The 19,845-nt window shown below is 35.5% G+C and overlaps 1 long non-coding RNA gene across 3 annotated transcripts; it reads left to right on the top strand.

Moving 5' to 3' along the window:
• Positions 1–254: 254 nt before the first annotated feature.
• On the top strand, positions 255–4,497 carry LOC101250655 (uncharacterized). 3 transcript variants are annotated; one of them, XR_738558.4, is made up of 5 exons: positions 290–598; positions 1,282–1,368; positions 2,368–2,499; positions 3,717–3,767; positions 4,182–4,497. It is a non-coding gene; the product is annotated as an uncharacterized lncRNA (long non-coding RNA). The 3 variants fall into 3 exon arrangements; XR_002026179.3 differs by having other exon boundaries at positions 301–598; positions 2,383–2,499; XR_002026180.3 differs by lacking the exon at positions 1,282–1,368 and having other exon boundaries at positions 255–598.
• Positions 4,498–19,845: the final 15,348 nt, after the last annotated feature.

The raw sequence follows: 19,845 nt of genomic DNA, 5'->3' as shown, positions 1-19,845 counted from the left end.
TGTGGGTGAACGAATCCAACATTATTGAAGACTCACATACCTTTTTAAGGATCACCCACTATAAAAAAAAGGGGCCTAAATCGTGGGTGTTTCAAAGTGAAGGTTAGCTACAACCCCCGCAAAATACATTAAATAACGGGTGTTTAATAGCTGACAGAAAATAAAAAATTTATTGTGTGGGTTTTGACCCCCAAATCTAAGTAAATACTAGGGGTTTAAACCCCTGCATTCTGAAAATACAATTTAAAAAAATTATAAAACATGTATATATTTTTAGTTCACGAAATACAGAACACTCTTAGATATTTTTAATTTAATTACAAAATACAAAATAAAACACTCACAACTTTTGGCAACTTCACTCCTTCGAAGTTACTCTCTCACCGTCTCCGTCACACTTCTCTCACTGCCACACCTCACGTCGCACCTCTCCGCCACAACTCTCATCGTCACTACCTCACAACTCTATAAACTTCAGCCACTCACCATATTCGGAATGGGATTGGAGTTCTAGGATAATGTTTTTGACTTCTCATCTATTTGAAAAATGAACTCACGTCACCTCTTTGGATTTTCTCATCTGAATCTTCACAAATCTGTAAGTTTTTTACAAATTACAAGTTGTATTTACTATGCAAGTTCTTTTTTTGTTGTTGTTTGTAAAGATGCATGGAATAGAATTAGGTTAATTTTGTTGTATTTGTCATGGATGGGAAACTCAAAATATTAAATTTGAACATGTATTTTGTGGTATAATTAGGTTTATGTTGTTATAATTTTGGCAATTCAATAGATTCTTCCAGATATTCTGTGTCTACAGATTCTTAGTCTCCATCTTCTGACCTTTGAGTCTGGATGTACTCCCAGGTTGAGCTCATATATGATGTTCTCTCAGATCTCTAACTTAAATCATTTTATTCCATGTTTATGATCCATATTCTCATTGAACTTTGACTACATTCTCCTCCTTTCAACATTTATTGCTTATGTAAGAACTCTAGTGAGGGTTTTGTTGTGAAATTTCCGTCAGAATTTGCAATATCATGTCATAGAAACATATCACATTTCCTCTTTCTGTACTATTAAGCATATATGACGCCAAGCAAATCATGTTTTACCTTCCCACCTATGTATTAATTCAACAATTGAGCATACAACATATGCATTTGATTAATCACACCATCTAGGAGATTTGTTCTTGATAGTAGATATATAGACATGTTTGTGGATTTCTAACTACTATACCTAGAAAGTTTAAACTCTTTGTTAATTTCTGAGCAGAAGAAGACTCTGAGAAGCTTGTACGTCCTGCACAATGGCGTTTATATGTAGTTCTCATTGTTGTTGTCGTCTTAGAATTTTCTGTTGGTAAGCTTATACGAACTTATCATTAGTATACTTCAAGGAATAAAGTGATATACTTAGTTGGTCGGACAAGTCCTCGATATCAAGTTTCAGATCATGTTCAAGACTCACTCAGCACATCAATCATGTTTGCTTTCTATTAGATTATCTTCCTCACTGTAAAAGAAGGAATCATTTTGTTGGACATTTGAGACCATCAAAGCTTGAAAATTTGTCTTAAAGCTTTAGGATTCAAATATTATCCAGCTCTTTCAAGTCTATTATGAAACTTGCATTTACTTGTCTATAGCAGGGTAACATGTCATATGTTTCAAGTTTCTAACTGATATTTGTGTTAAGAACATTTGCTTATCTTATGATCATATAAACTAACCAATATAGAAAAAGTAATAATGTTACTCACATTTCACGTAGTTGATATTTGTGTTTCTTACATTAGTTATTTTTTAAAAGTTGATGCTAAAGTCAAATCCTGACATCAACTACTCAACATAACTTGACACCATTGGTTGATTGACTTATAAAATTAGTTAGGATAATGACTAGACATGTACACCAACTGGGGATTCGCAAGATTGGACTTTTTTAAATCAAGTTAAACAGCAGTAGTTGGAAAAACTTAGTGACCAAACCTTTGTATCAATATTCTTGAACTGGGAGGACTGTCCCCTCTTCTTTCCCCTTCCCGTCCCTTTTGTTGTTTGGTCTTTGGTTATATTATTATTAGTTACTTATGTATTAGTTATTTCATTTTATCTTCTTTATAACTACTTTTATAAAATTTCACTAAATATGTTATTATATTATATTAATTATTTCTTATTTTATAATGTATAAATAATACATATAATTCATAATTTATTAAAAAGAGATCCTAAAATAATAATTGAAAACCATATTTGGTGTGATAAATTTTGTATAAAACAACTAACAGGCTACTTAATATGATATTAGCTATCTAAGTTTTAATACATGAATTCATCTCTCTTCCTGATTTGAAAGTTGAGGGACCTATAGGGGATATAGCCATAACTTATCCACAGGAGTAAAGCTTGAGAAGGAAGATGGTGGTATTCCAAGGGTCAAACAATTTGTAGAGACAAGACGTGCAAATTATATGCATGGTTTATTCAGGTAGTCTGCAGTTTAACTTCTTTTTTACATTTTCATTCTTACATATATATGGTAACATTCTAAGTTATTGTTTACCTATTGCTATTACTTATGATCAAGAATCTATAGTCTAGTTATTGGAGTGACTACTTTGAAGTTCATCATCGGTTTTGATGTGGACTAAGGAGACTTTAGTTCTTATGACATGAAATTTGAGATTTAAAGGGTCTAGTTGATCTTTTCCAATTATATGATATCATATTTTAAAATTAAAATTTGAGATTTAAATTCTTATGACATTATTCTGCATATTCTACAATTGAATTTGTTGCGATGGAACATATTAATATCAGGGTGATAGTGAATTGTGTAGCAACTTGTTAACATGCAAGCTGGTGTTTTGTGTTGGTAAGTCTAAAATTTGTGTCTAGAGAAACACAATCAACTAATTGCTTCTTAAAAAGTTCAGCAACTTAAGAACCAAAAAATTGTTAAGTGTGAGGGTGGTTGGTATAAGTTTGTCTCAGTTACAAGAATCCTTGATCATGTCATACAAGATTTTACACTCGTTTGACATATCTCAGTTTAATGCTTTCATAAATCTTTTGAAGATGTTTGAACTAAAGCAACAAAGAAACAGAAATTGTAAGAAAAGAGAAGTTCTAAACGATCAAATTTTTTTACTCAAACTAGGTTACACATATTAGCTATGTTATCAAATAATTGAAGAGGATCTCGTGCATAAAGTTTTATTTTTTTCGATTTGTTTATCTAGCTTTTTTTTAGTCCGTTTGAAAAAATGTCTTCTTTGACCCTAGTTTTTTAATTTGAGAGTGAACTGAACCAGCAACTTGGAGACTTCTGGTCGTGAAGATCTTAGGGATTTAGTTCTTTAACCTCATCAAGTAACACAACTTAAGGTGAGTTTAGTTGTATGTATTGATCGGTGAACAACTTAAGTGTATGATGCAAATTATTGATTTTTTGACTAATGTATATTTGATTATGCAAGAATTCATCATCATTTATTTTCCTTTACATGATCTTTTACTTTGTAGAATTTCTTTGAGATTGTAGCAACCAAATTGAAGGTTGGTTTAAAAGTAGTACATATAACATAATACTACATAGTAGAAGTATTGGCATAACACTTTGAGTAGTTATCGAACTGTGATATAGATGTTGAATAGCGTGTATTTGTTCTTTACTCTGACTTCATATTTTACTGTGAAAATTAGGAAATTACAGAAAGACTTGAGGAGCATTCACGGTCTCATCCCTTTGATGAGGTACCAACTCTTGTTGACTTGATTTTTTGCTATCGTAAACATGTCGTTTACTATATAGAAGGTCTTCTTAATTTTTGCTTATTTATTTCTGTTTTAAATCTTCACATACTTAAACTTTAATCGTTTCTTTTCTAGCAAGTATCTGTACATACTTATCTTATAGTTGGAGTATATGAGCATCTTTGCTAAGATTAATTGTTTCAAGAAGCCAAAGTCACAATTGTTTCTATGAAAACTGAATCATATGATCAATACCTCTCTTGTTAGTACATACTCTTATCTTCATGACACTTTAGAGTTATTAGTATATTAGCTAAAAATTGTAAACTATTAGAGAAAGTATTCTATTAATTACTTAATTATGTCTTCGGTGCACCAATACCAATGAGATAAACAATGTGAATATATTTGCAGATTGTAAAGGGTGGTTATCAGTGGAGGAATATGAATGTTGGAATGTTGACCTGGACAGAATTGATTTTCTTCTGATCAATGAACTTCTCATAGTGAAGAAGCATCTTACTAGATGTCCAAGTCTTCTATTTTTGGAAATTTGCTAGAAATCTATATAACACAAATGGATTGGAAAAATATTAGGATATTACTTTTAATACGGTAACTTGCTGGATATTACCTTTTATACAATAACTTGTTGGATATTACTTTTTATCTTGTAACTGTTTTGGTTGTTGCTAGTAATATCATTACTTGTAATTTATGGTTGTTTGAACTATTATTGTCTTAATAAGCTTTAGAGCAATGTTTCACTACTGACAAAAATATAGGAAGATAATTATATTTTCACAAATTGTGGGGTGTGTGACCCCTTCTATTTTGTTATTATTATTAGAGGTTGTGACTCCTGAAATTTAAATTGTAGTTTTCTAAGAATTAATTTTCGGGGGTTCAAACTGTCACAAAATAACCCCTGCTACTTGTTACAGGAGTTAGTAAAAAATCCCCGCAACTTAATTGTGACAAACCTACTTTGCGAGTCATTGAAACCTCTGCTACATCAAACTGTGGGGGTTTCTTACCCCCCCCCCCCCCAGAGTAGGTAAAATAAACCCCCTCAATTTAGGCCTTTTTTTGGTAGTGACCGCTGATGAAATCCATGAGTTGATTCGATGATCTTGGCAAATCTTGCCCTTCTTCTTCTCTTCTCTTCTCTTCTCCTTTCTTCTTAGCTCTAACGTGAAAACTTCCAACTTCTAAAACTGACTAAATTCAGTCTTGACCCTTATTAAGCTCCTAAAATGGATTAAATTAATAGGGTAGTGAAAAGACTAAAATACCCTTTAAAATGCCGGAATTGGACATTTTCTTAATCCAATAGCCCAACTTCCAGGGGCTCACTCGTCCAAACTCGAAATCACGCAAACTCGGCGACGTTGGAAAGATCATTTCAAGAGATTTTCAATCATATTTGGACCTACTCCTAACTCATCCTAAGCTAGGAGTTATAGTCGTTCTAAAATGACCAAAACTCATTTTTCTAACTTGGACAAACTTTCAAGATTTCCCTTTACTTTCCAAAAACAAATATTTCTGGGTTTTAAACTCTTTTCTAGTTCTTTCTAGTTGTGAGATGTTACGACTTCTTAGAAACTAATTTTCTTGTTGTTAAGGTGTGAAATAAAATGACCCTTAGGCACTGGTGAACTACTTTTCCACTCTAAAATTGACTCATTATGTCACGCCCCGAGCTACCCCCGGGCGCGGACACGGAACCTAGGACCACAAGTGATCCCAAGCTAACCCTGCTGGCATAATCATGATCATACTAAAGATAATAAACTGATGTGGAATCTAAATCATAATTTATAATGAAAAGATGGGGAATATCCATATGCTAAAACTGATATAATATGAAGACTGATGAGTTTAGTACAATAAAGTTACTAACTCAACACTAAGCTGAAATAAACTATGTCTAAAATAAGCCTCTAAACTTGACTATAAATATTGGGACAAGCCCCAACTAACAAAATCTTAAACTAAATGACTAAAGACTGAAATGACACTCATGATTGTTGTCCTCGGAAAATGAGGACTCACCACTGAATTTGCTGAAATTGGATATCAAAAATCGATCTATGTGTGATCGGGATGCTGAGAACCTGAACACACATCACGAGAAGATGTAGCGCACATATGCGTCAGTACTTGAAAGGTACTGAGCATGTAGGATAGAATAAAGCTGAAATAAAAAAATAACTGAACAAGCACAAAAGCAAGTATAATAATCTAAACATGATATGCTGATTATGAATGCAGAGATAACTGAATGCGATGACCAATTTATAACATACTGAAACTGAATGCTGAGTATACTGATAAATGGTCAATGCAAGAGAGTCTGACCGAACTGTGGGAGCTACTAATAACCGATAAAAAAACCACATGAGCTAAATGTGGAGCCCGATGTATACGCCCCATCGAGAGGACCCAATATATCCTGCCAAAGGTATAAAGGCATGCTGGTGTGATCACTAAACTGATTGCTCAGAGAGGGGACTTACAACCTACTTGGTTAGTAGTTCTGGGACTAATTAGGTACTCTGAACCCTAGTCCAACTCGGTATTATGCTACTCCCATTGATTAAAGTGATTAAGATATTATGATTGAATTTTGGTAAATACTGGATAACTCAAAACTGAACATGCAAATTAAGAATGCAACATTTAATGTGATAATGATGCATTAAAATTGAGGCATATATAATTGAATAGCTGAAATATCTGACCTAGAATGTGTAATTCAAGAACTACAGAAATACAAAGTTAGGGTTCTGAAATTCATGCGATAAACTGAATAATAACTTTACAATCTGATTTGGAACATATATTTAATAAATTCATGAAGTTCTATTAAAGTTTAGACCCCTAGGTTTAATCATGATAAGAGAATCAAGAATCTGACCCAATGGGTGAAAGGAACCCGTTAGTGAAATTTCACATACCTGGTGATGAAATCCACGGAAAAATATTCAAATTTCTAGGCTGGAACGAAGGGATTCTTGCTGCATTCTTAAACTAGGGTTCTTGAGCTTTCTCTCCTTTCTTACTTCAAATTTTCTAACTTTTGATTTATGATTTTGACTTAGGTAAGTTCTTGTTATGCTTCTAGGCTTAAAGTGACTAAAATATATGATTTAGGGTCAAAACGACGTATCTTAAGGTTTAAATAAAGTGGGAAAAGAGCAAAAGACCCCTGGGTAAGTTGCTATCGGACCAAATGACGACCTCAAAAGACGGTCCGTCGTTCCATCGATGGTCCGTCGTTTAGTCCGTAGGTTGGGCCTGTTCGACAGGGTAAGTTGCTATCTGACCAAACGACGACCTCAAAAGACGGTCCGTCGTTCCATCGATGGTCCGTCGTTTGGTCCGTAGGTTGGGCCTGTTCGACAGGCCTTTACCAAAACGAGCGTAATTTTTTACTCGGAGGTCTGATTTTAACAAGGTTGGTGGTTATGGAAAGATAATTCAATTATCTATCTGTGGGTAGGTCATGGGACACCTAATTTATTTTGTGCTAAGAGTTATGACCATTTGAGGTTGACCCAACTGCATTTCCCCCTTAACTGTTTGCTAATTCCCACCTACGGTCAGACTTACGAACCATGTTGTTCATCCGTGGCTCTTGTAAGAGAGTGTGTGAAGGGGGGTCTCGATCGACGGTCATGGACTACAGACCGTAGTCTGACCTACGAACCCTGAGTCCGTTCGTCGACCAACACTTAACCAATTTTCCTAGACTGAGAATTTTTGGAGTTTTTGATCCCATCGATGGTTGTGCAGGACAGATCGTGGGTCAGGCTACAGTTCGTCGATGGTCACGTTAGTTGCACCTGCAGATTTTTCTAAAAAACTATTTTTTGGTCTTTTTTGGCTACGGGGCGTTACATTATCTCCCCCTTGGGAACATTGGTCTTCGAATGAAGACTAAACTAGCTGAAATATAGGGAGAGAGCTGCAAACCCTACTACTAAACACTGAGAACTGAGTTTCTGACTGAATTGAGTTCCGAAAACATGCAAATACGCTGAAAATGCAAGTACGAACTGAGGGAACATGATTCTAAGACTCAATTTACGTGACTGGTAAACTGATAAAGAACTATTACCTCAAGTTGGAGTGGGATCGGAAGGAAAGAGGTGAGGATACTTGGCTTTCATGGCTGCTTCTGCTTCCTAAGTAGCTCCCTCTATGGATTGACTCCTCCACAAAACCTTAACAGAAACGACTTCTCTGTTTCTCGACCTTCTGACCTGACAGTCAAGAATCTCAACTGGTACATCCTCACAAGAAAGACTATCTTTAACCGCCACACTCTCCAATGACACTATAGAGGCTGAATCACCCACACACTTTTACAAGAGTGAGATGTGGAAGACCAGCTTCACTGTTGCTAATTCTGCTGGAAACTCTAACTCATATGCCACCTTCCCAACCCTTTTCAAGATCTTGTAAGGGACAGAGCTTCCCTTTCTTTCCAAATCTCATCACCCCTTTAATAGGTGAGACTTTCAAAAAAACCCAATCATCAACTTGAAACTCTAGTTCCCTTCTCCTATCTCTAATGAGTTGCACTTTCTCCATAGCATAAAGGACTGAGTCTGGCCCTATCAAAGCTTATTCACATACTTCGAACCAACCAACATGAGATCTACATCTACGCCCATATAAAGCCTCACGAGGGGCCATCTGAATGCTGAAATGGTAGCTATTGTTGTAGGCGAACTCAATAAGAGGAAGGTGATCATCCCAACTACCTTTGAAATCGATCACACAAGCTTTCAACATATCCTCTAAGGTCTGAATGGTACACTCTGCCTACCAATCCGTCTGTGGATAAAATGTTGTACTAAGGTTAACTTGAGTACCAAGACCCTTCTGAAATGACTTCCAGAAATGAGAGGTAAACCGAGGACCTCTATCTGAGATGATAGACAAAGGAACCCCATGTAACATCACAATATCATTAATGTAAAGCTTGGCATAGCCCTCTGTCGAATATGTAGTCTTGACCGCCAAAAAGCGAAAAGACTTAGTCATTTTATCAACTATCACCCAAATGGAGTCATGTTGTATGCGAGTAAGCGGTAACCTTGTAATGAAATCCATATTGATCACTCCCCACTTCCAAGTAGGAATGTCGATCTCTTCAGTCATACCTCCTAGTTTCTGATGTTCTACCTTGACTTGCTGGCAATTGGGGCACTTACTCACAAAGTCTGCTATATCCCTCTTCATGTCATTCCACCAATAGACTTCCTGCAGATCGCGGTACATCTTAGTGACACCTGGATGAATAGAATACCTAGAGTTATTGGCTTCTGCAAGAATATGTTGTCTCAACTCGCCCACATCAGGAACAGACAATCTACCCTGGTAGAGAAGTACACAATCTCCTCTTTGGGAGTAAAACTCTACTATTTAATTATGGACTGCACCCTTAAGTTCAAGCAAGATTGGATCACTGTCTTGCTTTTTCTTAACCTCCACTACCAAAGACGATTCTGCCCCATTTTGAGATGTTACACCATTGTCTGATATGCTTATAAGGCGAACTCCAAAGCGAGCAAGCTTGTGAACATCCTTTACTAACTCTTTTCTTTATTCCTCAACATGGGCTACACTACCCATAGATAATCTGCTAAGGGCATATGTTACTACATTCGCCTTACCGAGATGATAATGCACACTCATATCATAATCCTTTAGGAATTCAAGCCATCTCCTCTACCGAAGATTCAATTCTTTCAGGGTGAACACATACTAAAGGCTCTTATGGTCAGTAAACACATCTACGTGAACACCATACAAGTAGTGTCTCCAGATCTTGAGTGCAAACACCACTACTGCACGCTCGAGGTTAGTTGGATAGTTCTTCTCATTAACCTTAAGTTGTCTAGAGGCATGAGCTATCACCTTACCTCGCTGCATCAACACACAACCTAGGCCAATTCTGGATGCATCAGAATAGATCACATAACCATCTGAACCCTCTGGTAGAGTCAAGACAGGAGTTGTAGTCAATCTTGTTTTTAATTCTGCAAATCTTTTCTCACAATTATCTAATCATTGAAACTTGACCATCTTTTGAGTTAACCTAGTCAATGGTGAAACAATGGAGGAAAATCCTTCCACGAACCTTCTATAATACCCCGCTAGACCTAAGAAACTTCTGATATCTGCAGCAGAGGTAGGTCTGGTCCATTGTTTCACTGCTTCTATCTTTTGTGAATCCACTCGGATCCTTTCGCTAGATACACTGTGACCAAGGAAAGCAACGGATTGCAACCAGAACTCACATTTGTTGAATTTAAAAAATAATTGGAGATCCTTGAGAGTCTATAAAACAATTTTCAAATGACCTGCATGTTCTTCCTTATTCCTAGAGTAAATGAGGATATCATCAATGAAGACGATAACGAACAAGTCCAAGTACTATTTGAACACTTTGTTCATCAAATCCATGAAAGCTGCAGGAGCATTGGTTAGTCCAAATGACATAACTGCAAATTCATAATGACCATACCAAGTTTTGAAGTCCATTTTTGGAATGTCACTATCTCTGACTCTAAGATGATGATAACCCGCTCTGAGGTCTATCTTTGAGAAGTGACTAGCACCCTGAAGTTGGTCAAACAAGTAGTGAATCCTAGGTATGGGAGTACTTATTCTTGATTGTGACCTTGTTCAACTGTCTATAGTCAATGCACATTCTGAAAAAACTATCTTTCTTCCTTATGAACAACATTGGTGCACCCCATGGTGAAATATTAGGTTTGATGAATCCATTATCTCAAAGGTCTTTCAACTGCTCTTTTAATTCCTTAAGCTCTGTTGGAGCCATTCTATAAGGAGGGATAAAAATAGGCTGGGTATCTGGAAGGAGATAAATTCCAAAGTTGATTTCCCTTTCGGGAGGGACTCCACGAAGATCTTCTGGAAATACATCTGGAAATTCATAGACTATTGGAACTGACTCAAGAGTTGGGGTTTCAAGGTAGAATCCTTAACTCGAACTAGATGATAGAGATAACCCTTAGATATCATCTTTCTGGCCTTAAGGTAAGAAATAAATTGACCCATAGGTGCTAAGCTACTACCCTTCCATTCTAAGATTGGTTAATCTGGAAACTAAAAACAAAAAATCCTAGTTCTACAATCGACTGAGACAGAACATGAGTGTAACCAATCCATTCCTAGAATGACATCGAAGTCTACCATTTCTAACTCTACTAAATCTACTGAGGTGACTTTGTAAGAGATTGTGACAGGGCAATTTCTAGCTATAACTGGGTCACCGACTGGAGTAGAGACTGAGAAAGGTTCTGAGAGAGTTTCTGGATTGACATCGAATTGGACTGCAATGTAAGGAGTTACAAAAGAAAGACTAGCCCCTGGATCTAACAATGCATAAACATCAAGGTCAAAGACACGTAACGTACCAGTGACTACATCAGGAGAACCTTCTTGATCCTAGCGATCCTGAAGAGCATACAACCTTTTCTGGCGCTGACCACCACCTGTACCAGATGAGTTGCCCTGCTGATTTCGGTGACTTGCTGGTGTTGCTAAATTTGTAGATTGAGCTCTAAAATTACCACCTCCTTGACCTTGTCTAGAAGGACAATCACTCAACCTGTGACCAGACTGACCGCACCCAAAACATCCCTTTTAGTTCTACTCACACTTTGGGCAAGTGGGGTAAGTCTTGGTGCCTGAAACACTTCTCTGAGATTAAGAGCCTGGTGTTCTACCCTTCTGGTCATACCTTTTCTTGGAGGATGTAACACTAGCTGATGAAGGGGCTAGAGCCGGAAACTTCTGCTGACCCTACGAGCGATTTCCACCACCCAATTTCTGCTGATAATAGTCATAGTTCCCAGTCCTAGCCTTCTTTTTTTCCTTATCATGCCTAAGCTTATCACCCTCAACCTGTTGAGCATGAGTCACAAGTCTAGAGATATTCATATCTCCAAGTAACATCATATTTCTGCACTTAGTTTTCACCAAATCCGACACTCCATACAAAAACTTATTCATCTAAGCCCTGGAGTCAACAACCATGTGAGGAGCATACTTGGAGAATTGGATAAACTTGATTCCATACTCTTGGACTGTCATGTTACCATGCCTTAAGTTCATGAATTCTTAGGCTTTTGCTTCTCTCAACTCTATTGGGAAAAACCTGTCGAGAAAAGTCTTACTAAAGCAATCCGAAGTGATAGGAGTCGCATTTGCACCCCTATTCTCCTTCCACTGAGTGTACCAGATATGAGCAACATCCTTCAACTGGTATGATGCTAACTCAACCTGATCGTTCCCAGTGACTTGTATTACCTCAAAGATCTTCTTGATCTCATCCATGAAATTCTGAGGATCCTCATTAGTCTAAGATCCTAAGAACTCAGGCGGATTCATCCTAACAAAGTCACGGACCCTTGTTGATGCTGATCCACCATTTTCATTCACATGAGCATAAACTCATTTGTTCTGGTTAGTCATACTCTGAGCCAACATGTGTATGGTATTTCTGAACTCAGCATTGGAGACTTCCTGATCTGGGGCTAGAGGAGTTGCGTTTGCATTTTTGGCGTCTGTATTCATAGTGTTATCCCTACGAAGAGGCATGATCTGAAATGTAGAACGTCAAGTTGGATAGAATAAGATCATACCTCACGCACGATAAGAATACAAAGAAAGTGAAGTTTTTCCTAAAACACTTCATAGCGTCCCTCTCATTAGATGTGGTGCACTTCACACACATGAAAATGAATCTACTTAGTGCATCTTTTAAGACATCCTAGGACACTTGAACCTAGTGCTCTGATACCAAGTTTTGACATGCCCGAGCTACCCCCGAGACGCGGACACGGAACCTAAGACCACAAGTGATCCCAAGCTAACCCTACTGGCATGATCATGACCATACTAAAGATAATTAAACTGATGTGGAATCTAAATCATAATTTATAATGAAAAGATGGGGAATATCCATATGCTAAAACTGATATAATATGAAGACTGATGAGTTTAGTACAATAAAGTTACTAACTCAACACTAAGCTGAAATAAACTATGTCTAAAATAAGCCTCTAAACTTGACTAGAAATACAGGGACAAGCCCCAACTAAATCTAGCAAAATCTAAAACTAAATGACTAAAGACTGAAATGACACTCATGATTGTTGTCCTCGGAAAATGAGGACTCACCACCGAATTTGCTGAAATTAGATATCAAAAATTGATCTATGTGTGATTAGAATGCTGAGAACCTGAACCTACATCACGAGAAGATGTAGCACACGTATGCGTCAGTAATTGAAAGGTACTGAGCATGTAGAATAGAATAAAGCTGAAATAAAACATAACTGAACAAGCACAAAAGCAAGTGTAATAATCTAAACATGATATGTTGATTATGAATGCTGAGATAACTGAATACGATGACCAATTTTTAACATACTGAAACTGAATGTTGAGTATACTGATAAATGGTCAATGCAAGAGAGTTTGACCGAACTATGGGAGCTACTAATAACCGATAATAAAACCACATGAGCTAAATGTGGAGCACGATGTATACACCCCATCGAGAGGACCCAATATACCCTGCCAAAGGTATAAAGACATGCTGGCGTGATCACTAAACTAATTGCTCATAGACAGGACTTACAACCTACTTGGCCAATAGTTCTGGCACTAATTGGGTACGTTGAACCCTAGTCTAACTCGGTATTATGCTACTTCCATATTAAAGTGAATAAGACATTATGATTGAACTTTTGTAAATATTGGATAGCTCAAAACTTCATGCAAACTGAGAATGCAACATTTAATCTGATAATTATGTATTAAAACTGAGGCATGTATAATTGAATAGTTGAAAACCTAGCATGTGTAATTCAAGAACTAGAGAAATACAAAGCTAGGGTTCTGAAATTCGTGCGATAAACTGAATAATAACTTTACAATCTGATTTGGAAGAAGTTCTATCAAAGTTCTAGAACCCTAGGTTTAATCATGATAAGAGAATCAAGAATCTGACTGAAAACTAGGGACCCAATGGGTGAAAGGAACCCATTAGTGAAATTTCACATACTTGGTGATGAAATCCCAAATTTTGAGGCTAGAACGAAGGGATTATTGTTGCGTTCTTGAGCTAGGGTTTTTGAGCTTTTTCTCCTTTCTTTCTTCTAATTTTCTAATTTTTCATATATGATTTTGACTTAGGTAAGTTCTTGTTATGTTTCTAGGCTTAAAGTTACTAAAATATGATGATTTAGGGTTAAAACGACGTATCTTAAGGTTTAAATAAAGTGGAAAAATACCAAAATACCCCTGGGCAAGTTTCTGTCTGACCAAACAACGACCTGGATAGACGGTCCGTTGTTCCATCGATTGTCCGTCGTTTGGTTCGTAGGTTGGGGATGATTGTCATGCCTTTACTAAAACGGGCATAACTTTTTACTTAGAGGTCTGATTTTAGCAAGGTTTGTGTATATGGAAAGATAATTCAATTATCTATATGTGAGTAGGTCGTGGGACACCTAATTAGTTTTGTGCTAAGATTTATGAGCATTTGAAGTTAACCCAACTGCATTTTCCCCTTAACTGTGTGCTAATTCCCTCCTACGGTCAGACTTACGGACCGTGCTGGTCATCCGTGGCTCTTGTAAGAGAGTAGGTGAAGGGGGGTATCGATCAACGGTCATAGACTACGGACCATAGTCTTATATATGGATCGTTAGTCCGTCCATCGACCAACACTTAACCAATTTTCTTGGGCTGAGATTTTTGGGAATTTCTGATCTCATCGATGGTTGTGCAGGACGAACCGTGGGTCAGGCTATGGTCCACGATAGTCACGACAGTTGCACCTGCAGATTTTTCTGAAAAAATGATTTTTGGTCTGTTTTGGCTACGGAGTGTTACACATTAGGAAATTGAAACTTGACTACTCGAGTTCTATAATCGATTTAGGGATAACAACCATGATGTCAGTCCATACCTAGAATAACATCAAAATCCACTATGTATAGTTCATATAAGTCATTCATGATGTTTTATGATACATAAAGATGATACAATTACGATAGACATTTTTTGATAGAATAGAATCACCAATAAGTGTGGAAACATTGAAAGGATCAAGAAGTTGTTTATGGGAAATGTCAAACTTCATGGGAACATAGGGTGGTAGAAAAGATAAGCTCGCGCCTGGATCAAGTAAGGCATAAAACATCGATAGAAATGACTTTAAGCATACTATTGATAATATCTGGCAAGTTATCCTTATCATAGTGACTAGCCATATCATACAAATGGTTTGTACCTCCGTCTGTTCTTGAAATAGCTCCTCCCTTAGCAGTTCTATATGTTGATGCTGCTGAAGAAGATAGGGCTCTATTTCCCCCCGTTACCTTGTATATTCTTAGGGGATTATCATGAAATGACCCATTTGATCACACTTAAAGCAACCATTTGAGTCATCACGACATTCTCTTGGGTGGTTTCTTCCACATCTAGTGTAAGTGGTAGCTTAGTTATCCTCTTGTGCCACACTACCTTGAGACTAAGTACTCCGAGCTCTAAAATTTTTGGAACCCTAATTCCTGCAATAATTCTTTTTTCTTGGTGTAGGTGCACTAGTTGATGATGGGATAGGTCTAGATGAACTATGCTAAAAAGATGATTGATTCCCATTTTTGATCTTCTACTAGACACTTTCATGACTTGTTGTGTTGACCCTCTTATTGCGAAACTCTTCTCTGTCCTTTTACTTATCTTTCTCAACCTTTTTTTACAAGAATCATAAGTCTAGATATGTTCATTTCCCCTATCAACATAGTTTCTTTAAATTTTTTACTTGAGAAATGGGATAGCCCAGACACAAACAAACTAATTTGACTTCTTATATCCACCACCATCTCCAGAGCATACTGGAATACTTGCGTAAATTAAGGTTATACTCCTAAACACTCATAGCTTCCTGTTTTATTTTCAAGAACTCTTTCCCCTTAGCTTCCCTTAGCTCGTGGGAAAAGAAACTACCCAGAAAAAATTCTCAAACACAACCCAACTCAAAAGTGTGAGGCTAACTCCGCAGATTTTGCATCAACAACACATATGACCTCAAGCACTTTCTAAAACTCTTCCACAAGTTCTCTGAACCCTTTAAACTCTAGGGGGTCATTTTAAAAAAAAATCACAGGTTCTGGAAATACCAGCCATATCATAATGACCCACTCATTTTTTATTGTCCTGATTTGTTACAACCTGAGTCAACATCTGAATAACATTCCTGAACTCAACATTGGTTACATCTCCCTAATGGGGTTTTAATCGTCGTTCATAGGGAGATTCTTGATCTTGAGGGTTAGCATCCCTCCTAGAAAGACGTCCTCGAATAGCTTTTCATAGAGACATGATCTGAAAAGACATGCATAAGCATGAAGTAGAGGAAAAATTTATAGATTGAACTCTATCGCAGGAACAGGAGTAAGACGAAAGTGAAAGGTCCTAGATGTTGTAACTTCCTCATAATAGATGTTGTGCACTTCACACCAATAAGAGTTACTTTAATAGAAACGACTTCAAAGACACCTTTGGGTTGTTGAACTTTGTACTATAATACCAAATTTGTCACACTCCGAGCATACATCCTAGACATGGTCAACACTCGAGAATCATTGTTGGTCCTCAAGCAAACCCTTAGCTTAGTTGACTACTTAGAAAAAGACTTAATCAGGCGATAATAGGCTCAAAAATAGAATTTAAAACATTACTCAACCCAAATTGTCTGTAAGAATACTCAATAACATAAGCATAATAGTTTGCAAAAAAACATCTCGAGAAAAAGTAAAATTGAGAGACTCCTCAACTCTGTCTATCTATGAAGTATCTATTGTTAAGATAGATGTTGAGACAAGACACGACATCTCAAGAAAACTGAATAGAAAATAGATATGAATTCCTCCACAATGCAAGAAGGCTAACCCAAGCTATATAAAGTGCAAACTGATCTCAATAAAGTGTCAGTTGATAATCTTGAGCACATACCAGTATATTGATCGATTGTATCAGTATGTGATATAGGTTAATGGATAAATAATTTAACTAATAAGGTTGAAAGAATACTTCCCTCAAACTCACTCAATAGAAAGCAATAATAAGAGATGAAAATATTTTGAAGCTTTATAAATGAAAGATGTTGACTTGGGGATGTATATAAAAATATACTAGCATACTGTTTACTGTTATTTGAGAGATTCTCTAATTGATAAACATCACTATGAGTTACGTGACGATACAATGCTCGTTCACGCTACCATAATTATTATCCTATCTTGGTAAGTAATTGTCTACTATGACCATTTTAACGTTATTAGTAATTTAAAAAGATAAACCTGAGAAGTCTCAATTATTATTCTTGAGGTAATCCTTTAGGATTATATTGGTTTCATTTTCTATGGTTGGCCATTGAAGTACTTGTCGAAGAGAGTGTTGGATCTCTCCGGTTATCTTCCTAGATGTGATTTTTTCCTATTTCCCACGTTTTAAGAGATGTCTTTTCAAAATAGAGGGTAAGATCTTACAAGATTTTGCATATGTAAGAGTCGTGGGGATAACATTAAATTTGGTCATTTGGCTTCTATTTGAGTATTTCTTTTTAAGGATCTGAACTCATATGTGACTTTTATTTTATTAGAAATATTTGATTTTCTAACGGAAAAAAATTCCATTAGTTTTTTAAGTTCTTAAACCTTCATACTCAATAGGGGACATTACTAGTTTCCAGTTTACTCAGTACAATTTTATTATTCTTGTATTGATTCCCGAAAAAAATTTCTTTGAATGTAGTCAACGTGTCTTCAGGTTTCTTGAGTGATTAAGTTACACTGCATTACATAGGTATAGAGGCTAGGATTGATATAACTAGAGTTTTTTAACCTTCTAATGTTAGGAAATGAATCAGCCTCTCGACTTATTGTTCATATGATCGATGATGTATATACTTACTTATTTTATCTTTTTGACGGATGTTCATAGTTGTAAAAAGATGATTTTTCATTTTAAAGACTAACATTGACTAAGATGACGATTGAAGAATTATTAACATTTATTTTTATCTTGGTTGTCTGAACAGTGTATCAAATATATGTATAATGGTGGTAACGTTAGTAATGCCAGCCTTTGCTAAATGAATAATGTCATTGGCAAAACGTAGATGAAATATAGGGGTACCTATTCTACCGATTTCAACTGATTTTCATAGACGTTCTTGGATGGCTTAGTTTACGAGTCTAGTTAGTGATTTCATATAGATTATGAATATGTAGGGTGATAGGGGGTCCTCTTTCCTAATTCCTCTGGTCGAGCTGAAATAGTTTGTTGGTCTTTAATTAACAAGAATGGATATAGATGATGTGGTTATACATGACATGATAAGGCCGATGTGTTTTTTGGGAAGTTAAGGATCAGAAAGTATTATTTAGTAAAGGGAAAATTTCATATATGGCAAACTTATTAGATTAAATAACATTATATGGGTATAGTTTACCTAATTACATAATATGGGTATAGTTAAGTTATTAAAGGTGTCTTTAATTTTGTATATAAATTTTTTTATTATTATTTATACAATTCTATTTTAAAAAGTTGTTTGTAACTGAAGCATTAAATATGGTAACAATAAATCAAGATAATGCCACAATTTTAGGGAAACGTCCCTATTTTCAAGCCATACGTTCAAATTCAAAAAAAAATTCTGTTTATAATAAGTCATGTACAAATTAATTTATGTATGTACATACCTACCTATATATACAAAAAAAATAAAAAATAAAGTCATTCACAGATTATTTTCTGTTTATATATATGAACTTACCTTTTTGTATATAGTATATACCAGCACGTATTCAATGTCTTTTATTGTATATGCACATCCAATTAGATTGCAATAAATATATATATACAATCTTATTGAATAAATATATACATGTACAAAAATGCATTTTACGAATTTGTATAACAAGAGATATATGTTATTCAGGTTTTTAATTGTATATAGTATATACTAACACTTATTCAATGTTTTTATTAATTGTATATGCATATTCAATACATTATATTCGATAATTTATATATAACTACTACAATATACAAAATTATAATCACATATGATATTTTCCCATCTATATACAATCCCTACTACCAGCTATTAAAACAGACATGTACATATCAATTTTTGTATATGTATGTAAACTTAATATATACTAACTTCAAAAATTTGTATATAACTAATAGAATATACAAATTCTAATCATATATTCAAATTCTCCATCTGTATAACTAAGTCCAATTACTATTTTGTATATATATACAAAAACTAAAAATAACATAAACATGCAATATACTATATACAATTACTCACATGGAATATACTATATAGAATACTTAATTTAATGATTTTTGTATATTGACAACTAATTAACAAAAAAATTGTATCTAAGTTTGTGTTTAAGACACTACCTCATGATTATGAAGTTCTTCAGATCCGACTTCACAATCATTTTCCTCTGATTCAAATAGTACAGCTTTCCTCTTTCTTGTACCTTGTACAATTTTAATGCCTCTAGCTTTGACATTTTTAATAACTTGTTGAACTGCCATAGGGTTGTTTTTTTTCTTTGATCTCAGCTCTTCCATGGTTTGTTCTTGTATAAGTTGTTTTGATTTTCCCAAAGACCCTACATTAACCCCAAATTCTTGAGTTAGCCCCATTGAAAAGGATGGTAAAATGTCAACAACATTGACATGCAAAGGACTACCTCTGGTAATCCTCAAAGATGTAGACGATTCGTTCATTGTTTGACGAATTTTAGATCTATCAAGAACAAAAAAATGATTATTTCATCAAAATATATGGAAAAAAAAACAAAACACATATACAATTTTTAGATAAGTTAGAAAAAAAGGTAAACAACTAAAATTAAGGATAACTTACGAAATTGACTTCAACTTAGGGAGGAGACTTCAACTTCAGGAGGGATTACTGAAA

This window comes from Solanum lycopersicum, chromosome 11 (genome assembly GCF_036512215.1).
Source record: "Solanum lycopersicum chromosome 11, SLM_r2.1".
Classification (NCBI taxonomy): Eukaryota; Viridiplantae; Streptophyta; class Magnoliopsida; order Solanales; family Solanaceae; genus Solanum; species Solanum lycopersicum.
This window is presented reverse-complemented; position numbering and strand designations above follow the sequence as displayed.